We start from the raw sequence: 10000 nt of genomic DNA, 5'->3' as shown, positions 1-10000 counted from the left end.
TGTATCGTATTTTATTTATCATAATTTATCAATGAAAACTCAACAATCCATATTTTAAAAATAATATTGAAAATATGATTGATATATAATAATAATAAGCTATTTTGTAATTGTTATAACAAAAATTATTTATCATATATCATAATTTATCAATAAAATGAAACGTTGGGTACTTTATAAATTGTATTAAAGGTAGATTTGTTCTTACAATAAATATTATTTTATACTAATCATTTAAAAATTATGTATTATTTATTATATATTATCTTTCTGTCAAAGAAGAGAAATGATGATTATTTAAAAACTAATATTTATTATAAAAAGGCTTTGCCTAATAAGAAACCATTTCCTATTAATTATATAAAAATTTTGTCTTATGTATGTATCAATCAAGTAATCAATCAAGTAATCTTATCAAATAAGAATAACAATACAAATTTTCTTCTCTGTATAAAAATGGATGATTATGATTAACTTTCTCTCTTTCACATATAATTTATTCAAAATTTGAAATATATTATTTGTAATTATCATTGATTTAACATTATACGGAACATTAAAAATTTTTCCATTAGAATAGCTGTATTGATATTATGAACATTATGTATTATTTATAGATAAATTAAAATCTCAGCTTCTTAAAAATGGTATGAGATTAAGTATTTTTATTTCTAGATACTGATACAATGAAATCAACTGATATATAACTGATATCAGATAATTTAGTAAAAAAAAGTATTAATTTGTCTTACAGTATCAATCAGTACTTTAGAAAATTGTGTTGAAAGAATAGATCGTCTAATTATGGAGATTTAAAAATTATCTTAATCAATGAAGTTCTCATCTCTATTGTTGCAAGATCAAGAAAACAATATAGATTTTTTGTTCACTATACGTTTCACCTAATCTTCGTTAGAATAAAAGAAAAAAAAAACAAAAGAAAAGAGATAACGCTTTCATCCAGCTTTCTGAAAGTCATTGCTCTTATTTCAAGAGATCGAATTGCTTCGATATAATTGACTTATTTCTAATAAGAGAATCTTAAAAGAAACTATCGAAAGAAATAATCATAAGAACGATGGAAGCAATCAATCACGATTTCTCTACTATGATCAATACAGAGGAGGAAATAAAAAAGAAACAAAGAAAAAAAAAGAAAAAACGTGAAAGGAGAAATAAAAGATTCTTTATCATTGTCAGTATATTCCTTTAGTCCTTTAGTATATTCGTTCTATATTGTTAACCTTCGTAATAATTTACCTCATAAATTCCAAGGCGGCCTTTCGCTTGATGCGTACTGCGTATTTCCAACCAGTCAATGCAACCAGATAGGACTAGAGCAAAACAATGAAGATCATTCTAAAATAACGAGAATTCTTTCTTCTTCAGATAAAATTTTACGAGCGCGAGTACGAAATGATTGTACAATAGGTATGCACATATGTACAATACATAAGTAAAGAAACAACAGAGAGAGAGAGAGATGGGGGGGGGGGTAGAGAGAGAAAGAGAGAGAAGGAAAAAGGTAAATAAAAGATCTATGAGAAATGGAAATCGTGAAATCGTTACGGCATTCCAAAGATGTACGATTTCCTTTCGTTTACAAAGCGATCTCCTTTTTCCATTCTTTTTATGGAAGGTCGCTATTCCTTCTGGAATAAATACATATATGTACATAGCTATGTATGTGTCTATGTTCTTTCCTTAGCTTTATCGAGAATACTAAATGTGAATCCGTCTTCGAAATTATTCTAAAAGTGGCTTGGATCAGGAATCTGTGTATTACGAAGAGAATATGTATGTAGTTTATGCGTGAGATCTGTTTTCTTATACAGTTTTCCTTCTTTCCCAATGTGTTTTTCAAATGTATCTGCACGTTCGATCATAATCCTCGACGACAAGGCATTCCACTTTTTTCTTTTCTTTTTTGTTTTTTTTGGTTTTTTTCTTTATCGAAACCCACGAATGTTTTAATATCGAGTGTTTAATAAAGAGATAAGATGAAATGACAGAATTAAATTGAAAATGAATAATATCGATTAATTTGCTGATATTTAGAAATTCTGATAAAAATAATAATAATAATAATAATAATAATAATAATAATAATAATAATAATAATAATAATAATAATAATAATAATAATAATAATAATAATAATAATAATAATAATAATACTAATAATAATAATAATAATAATAATAATAATAATAATAATAATAATAATAATAATAATAATAATAATAATAATAATAATAATAATAATAATAATAATAATAATAATAATAATAATAATAATAATAATAATAATAATAATAATAATAATAATAATAATAATAATAATAATAATAATAATAATAATAATAATAATAATAATAATAATAATAATAATAATAATAATAATAATAATAATAATAATAATAATAATAATAATAATAATAATAATAATAATAATAATAATAATAATAATAATAATAATAATAATAATAATAATAATAATAATAATAATAATAATAATAATAATAATAATAATAATAATAATAATAATAATAATAATAATAATAATAATAATAATAATAATAATAATAATAATAATAATAATAATAATAATAATAATAATAATAATAATAATAATAATAATAATAATAATAATAATAATAATAATAATAATAATAATAATAATAATAATAATAATAATAATAATAATAATAATAATAATAATAATAATAATAATAATAATAATAATAATAATAATAATAATAATAATAATAATAATAATAATAATAATAATAATAATAATAATAATAATAATAATAATAATAATAATAATAATAATAATAATAATAATAATAATAATAATAATAATAATAATAATAATAATAATAATAATAATAATAATAATAATAATAATAATAATAATAATAATAATAATAATAATAATAATAATAATAATAATAATAATAATAATAATAATAATAATAATAATAATAATAATAATAATAATAATAATAATAATAATAATAATAATAATAATAATAATAATAATAATAATAATAATAATAATAATAATAATAATAATAATAATAATAATAATAATAATAATAATAATAATAATAATAATAATAATAATAATAATAATAATAATAATAATAATAATAATAATAATAATAATAATAATAATAATAATAATAATAATAATAATAATAATAATAATAATAATAATAATAATAATAATAATAATAATAATAATAATAATAATAATAATAATAATAATAATAATAATAATAATAATAATAATAATAATAATAATAATAATAATAATAATAATAATAATAATAATAATAATAATAATAATAATAATAATAATAATAATAATAATAATAATAATAATAATAATAATAATAATAATAATAATAATAATAATAATAATAATAATAATAATAATAATAATAATAATAATAATAATAATAATAATAATAATAATAATAATAATAATAATAATAATAATAATAATAATAATAATAATAATAATAATAATAATAATAATAATAATAATAATAATAATAATAATAATAATAATAATAATAATAATAATAATAATAATAATAATAATAATAATAATAATAATAATAATAATAATAATAATAATAATAATAATAATAATAATAATAATAATAATAATAATAATAATAATAATAATAATAATAATAATAATAATAATAATAATAATAATAATAATAATAATAATAATAATAATAATAATAATAATAATAATAATAATAATAATAATAATAATAATAATAATAATAATAATAATAATAATAATAATAATAATAATAATAATAATAATAATAATAATAATAATAATAATAATAATAATAATAATAATAATAATAATAATAATAATAATAATAATAATAATAATAATAATAATAATAATAATAATAATAATAATAATAATAATAATAATAATAATAATAATAATAATAATAATAATAATAATAATAATAATAATAATAATAATAATAATAATAATAATAATAATAATAATAATAATAATAATAATAATAATAATAATAATAATAATAATAATAATAATAATAATAATAATAATAATAATAATAATAATAATAATAATAATAATAATAATAATAATAATAATAATAATAATAATAATAATAATAATAATAATAATAATAATAATAATAATAATAATAATAATAATAATAATAATAATAATAATAATAATAATAATAATAATAATAATAATAATAATAATAATAATAATAATAATAATAATAATAATAATAATAATAATAATAATAATAATAATAATAATAATAATAATAATAATAATAATAATAATAATAATAATAATAATAATAATAATAATAATAATAATAATAATAATAATAATAATAATAATAATAATAATAATAATAATAATAATAATAATAATAATAATAATAATAATAATAATAATAATAATAATAATAATAATAATAATAATAATAATAATAATAATAATAATAATAATAATAATAATAATAATAATAATAATAATAATAATAATAATAATAATAATAATAATAATAATAATAATAATAATAATAATAATAATAATAATAATAATAATAATAATAATAATAATAATAATAATAATAATAATAATAATAATAATAATAATAATAATAATAATAATAATAATAATAATAATAATAATAATAATAATAATAATAATAATAATAATAATAATAATAATAATAATAATAATAATAATAATAATAATAATAATAATAATAATAATAATAATAATAATAATAATAATAATAATAATAATAATAATAATAATAATAATAATAATAATAATAATAATAATAATAATAATAATAATAATAATAATAATAATAATAATAATAATAATAATAATAATAATAATAATAATAATAATAATAATAATAATAATAATAATAATAATAATAATAATAATAATAATAATAATAATAATAATAATAATAATAATAATAATAATAATAATAATAATAATAATAATAATAATAATAATAATAATAATAATAATAATAATAATAATAATAATAATAATAATAATAATAATAATAATAATAATAATAATAATAATAATAATAATAATAATAATAATAATAATAATAATAATAATAATAATAATAATAATAACAACAACAATTAATATTAATATAATAATAACAATTATAATTGTAATTATAATAATAATTATTATTATATAATTGATTATTATAATGAATGATGATCATAATATAAGTAATATTAAATTATATTATATATAGTATTATCATTAATTTTATTATTATTATATTATCAATTAATATTATTATATTATAAATACGATCATATCAATTGCCAATATTAGTTGAATATTGTATTATTAATTAATAGAATTATATTATGTTAATAATGACAATTGTATTATCTTATATAATTAATTATAATTAATATATAATTAATATATAATTAATTAATATTCGTTTTTTTTTTATTATGAATTAATATTATTTGAATAATGATAAAATATAATAAATTGTGTAAATCGTTCCGAACTCTGATGATTAACCGCATGTTTTTTATGAATTATCTTGTTCTTATGAGACGTTTCCCAAGTAAGTACTTAGCCGTGATGTAAGAAATGCAATTTGTGGAACGTCTTTCGATCCTTTGCTTTTCCACGCTATGAAAAAAACTTTGTTCGTCGTTAGAAAATAATGCCTGAGCACGTTCTGAATCAACGAAAACTTTCATCCCCCTTTCACGAGTTCTTCTTTTTCATCTTGTCATCCGGATTTCTCATTCTATTTACATGATTGAGCCTTGACATGATCGTAGAATCGATGAGAGACTTGGTAATTCATTGTATTCTTCATTATAGTCTTGATTCTTTATCCAGAAAAAATAATAGAAATATTATTGCAATTATACTTTTTTTCTTCGTTTCTAATGATAATTTCTAATATCTTCCTTTCTAATGATCCGTCTTGTTCATTCGTAATATTATTCATTATTTTACAATTCTATCGTTTATTTGAATGATTCATTATTTGTTATCTTATTATTTTGATTATACATTATATATTTATATATGTATAGCATACGATTGTAATTTATAAATAATAAATAATACAAATTCTACGAGTATTCTCATAGATACGAGGATTGATTATGATTATAGATGAAAAAAAAGAAACAAGAAAAAAACAAAAGAAACTTACTAATAAAAAAATAAAATATTGATTGCTTATGAAGAAGAAATAGCATAAAAATTATTATTATTATTATCTTCTTTTCCCTTTCTGATTATCCGACTCTGATTTTCGTTCGTAAATAATAAAAATACGAGGATTAATTGCTCTATATGACGAATAATTTTAAAGAAACAGAAAGAAAATTATTTAGAATAAAACAAAAACGTTTTTCGTTCTGAACAGTAATATCGATTGATTGACGACCAAGAGAAGGAGGAGAGAGGAAGAGAAAGCTTTTTTTCGATCGTCACGGTGATATCGATAAAATCGATCTACTTTTTCTTTGACGATGAGTTATTCATGTTGAGACGAGCGATAAATCGTAGATAAGAAATCTTTCGATTTATTTGCGATTATTATAGAGCAATGGTCTATATTCGTTTCAGATAGATAAATAAATAGATAGATAGATAGACAGATAGATAGACAGATAGATAAATAGATAGATAGATAAATAGATAGATAGATAGATAGATAGATAGATAGAGAAAGAGAAAGAGAGAGAGAGAGACGAGGACTGTGCATAAATGAAGAAAAGAAAAAAGTGTTCTTTCAAACAAAAATAATACATCATACAAATGTTGAGGAGTTATCTTTCGATCATAACATAAAGAGAATTAATGTTTATTCTTAGTCACCTAATTAATCACATTAAGTTTAATAATTACATTTACATACTTAAAATTCACGAGTAATATATATATATATATATATATATATATATATATATACATAATTCGTAAAACTTATTAATCGAATGGACAGATGTTAGCACTTATGTATATCCCTTCTGACTTCTACAAACTCAATGTTAATGACTATACACTACGTTGGAAATTCAATTAACATTATCACCCTATCTTATTTTAACACCGACAAGAAACGAATCCCTAGAGTAGGCCACGAACACAACTAACTCGATGATAAGTAGAGATCTATTATCTTTCTAAATTGAAAATACAAAATTGAAGAATCTCTTGAACCATTTTAATTCTAAATTATAGAAATATCATCTAAATAAGTATACCATTCATCAAAAATTCAATCAAAAAAAAAATAATTCATATTTTTAAAAAAATCAAAAAATTTATTTCTATGTAACAAATGAAAAAATGCATATTTTAATAAAGAGAGGAAAACAATTATAGCTTTGATCTTTCGTTTTATTTTAAAGAAACTCATTTTCACGAATTAATTTATCGTCGACTTCGAACTATTTTCATCAATTCGCTTTTATTTTCCTTTCATCTGAGGACTTGCAAACACAAACAGTAGCGATCGTACATATGTATATGCCTCGTCCTCATTTTGGATCGTTCTACTTCATTCAATATGTGAAATAAAGTGAAAAAGAAAATACGATTGTCATCGTTGATAAATATTTGAGAAAGGAAAGAGCTTTCCCATGGTCGAATGAAGGAAAGCATTCGAGGATGCATTTCCGTCAGTTGTAAAGACGTCATCGTGTGTGTTTACTCAACAAATTCATAATATTTGGAACGACAAACTGTTGACTAAATGATCGTACTTTTTTCTTTAAAGAAAAAATTTGGGCACCATAATTGAACAATTAAGTCTACTAATCTCTACATATTTTTTTATCTTTATTTCTTTTTTTTCTAAAAAATAAAAACTATTACCCATTTTTATCATTTTCATAAATAAATAATGAATTATTTCTATCCCATTGACAATTTTATTTTTCTTTCTTTCTTTTTTTTTTTTTGTTAAATTAAAATCGACAAGATAATATCGATCGAATACTTTAATAACAATACCAAGTACGATTTCAGGTCAACGCAAGTCACGTATAAAGTTTCCGTTACGCAAGATTAACGTATCAGGTCAGTGATACCTTTTTTCCCTTTCCTTCGTCAACGTTCTGGCTTGTAGAGAAGAAAAAAGGGGGAAGGGAAAAAATATATATATCCACAAAGTGGGCGAGGAGATGAAAAGTTGCATGCTCGGTGAACGTAATGCGAGAATGAACGCGTCACTTAGTTACGAATTTAATTAAAGATGTGCGAAAGAGAGAGAGAGAGAGAGAGAGAGAGAGAGAGAGAGAGAGAGAGAGAGAGAGAGAGAGAGAGAACGAGAGAGAGAGAGAGAGAGAGAGAGAGAGAGAGAGAGAGAGAGAGAGAGAGAAAGAACTTTTAGTATTCTAGTTTTATTCTCTTGAAATCCATGAGAATTCCTTCGAAATTATTTTAATTGAAGCAAAGAAGTTTAATTGCTCTTTTTAAAAAACGAAAATATTTATTATAAGAGATAAATTAATTATATTATTTTAACAATGTATTTTGTTGACGTTTATTATTGAGTTACCACGATGAAAAATAAAGAAAGATAATCGTATCGATGTTTAAACAAGTAATATTTTTAAGAAATAAATCTGACGAAAAGATATACCGGATAGAAGGAACTCCTTCGAATATATGCTACATCTTTTCGTCTTGTATGCACAAAGATAAGACTAGCTTTGTCGGCATATGTACACTATGCGCTACGATAAAGATTTTGTATCTTACTCTTCTTGTGAAGTGCAACGGACAGACCACTTAGATAAGGGACAATGAATATATTATATTATCGTGTCATGCGCGTACACATGCGATTTTACATTTATTATAAATTTGTAAAACTGAAAATACAGAATTCGAAGATTGCCCAATCGAATTTCTGATAAACAAATGATCGACTGAATCAAAACGATTAAAATGATGAAATGTAAATTATAGTTGTATTGATAAAAGGTTTTTTTCTTAAAAAGAGAATATCTACATATATATTTCTCTCGAATTGATTAGTATAAAAATATGTCATAAAACAGAGCATGCATCGTTCGAAAAGGATAATTCAATAATATGGACATATAATGTAAATCTGAAGATTTTTCTGTATTTATTATTATTTTTTATTTATAACCTAATAATTTACTATTACAAAATAATTTATTAAATTAGATTTATGAAAAATTATATGACAAATATAACTTAAATTTACGTGTCTTGATAAACTTATACATTTATTTCATTGAAACATGATTTTTTAAATTAGGATAATCTCAAGATCAAAATTTATTTTCTTATAAACTATCACACTATGAAAACAAACATATAACATATTCTATTGAAAAGAAAAGAGAAAAAAGGAACAATAATCTTAATATCTCAAAAAACTAATTTTGAGAACAAAAAATACTGTACGGTTCAATTTTGTCTTGTAGATAACATTTTTTTTCATACCAATCAATCAAAGAAAAATATATATTTACCTAAATGTTCCGTTTTAAATAGCACACCATCTATATATTCCAAGTATCAGCGACGAGTATCAGCGATGAAGTAAAATCTTATTTGGATATTAATCATGCGAATACACAGCGACTAATACATATATATATATAAATAAAAGTACGGTACGTACGTAGAACTCGGTCCATGAAATGTAGCACGATGTACGATACTTACGGATAAGAATATAATTTCCTATAGTTATTTTCTTTCTCTCTAAATTCGTTATGGCCTCTTTATTGCGATAACGGTACACACCTTCTCGGTCGTACGCGTATGCGGTAGCCTGCAGCGAAGATCGTTTATGTTTCCAGGTAAAGCATCTTATATAAGTAGTAGCGTGCACGAAAGAGCTCATGGAAACGGATAATTCGAAAGTTACTGATTTATGAAACATTTGAAACAAGAGGA

General features: G+C 18.6%; 1 protein-coding gene across 2 annotated transcripts in view; it reads right to left on the bottom strand.

Moving 5' to 3' along the window:
• Positions 1-10000, bottom strand: part of LOC118445678 (signal-induced proliferation-associated 1-like protein 3) — a 79517-nt gene that overhangs the window by 34260 nt on the left and 35257 nt on the right. The window contains exon 1 of one of the 2 annotated variants that reach the window (XM_085656831.1): positions 1261-1318. The exons of the other annotated variant lie outside the window; for it this stretch is intronic. The gene's annotated coding sequence lies outside the window, so the exon portion shown is untranslated. Of the gene's footprint in view, positions 1-1260; positions 1319-10000 lie in introns of those variants that run through there. 2 annotated transcript variants of the gene reach the window in all.

Source organism: Vespa mandarinia, chromosome 1 (assembly GCF_050613455.1).
Source record: "Vespa mandarinia isolate Hongniang chromosome 1, ASM5061345v1, whole genome shotgun sequence".
NCBI lineage: Eukaryota > Metazoa > Arthropoda > Insecta > Hymenoptera > Vespidae > Vespa > Vespa mandarinia.
The sequence above is the reverse complement of the archived record's forward strand: the minus strand, read 5'-3'. Positions and strand labels throughout refer to the sequence as shown.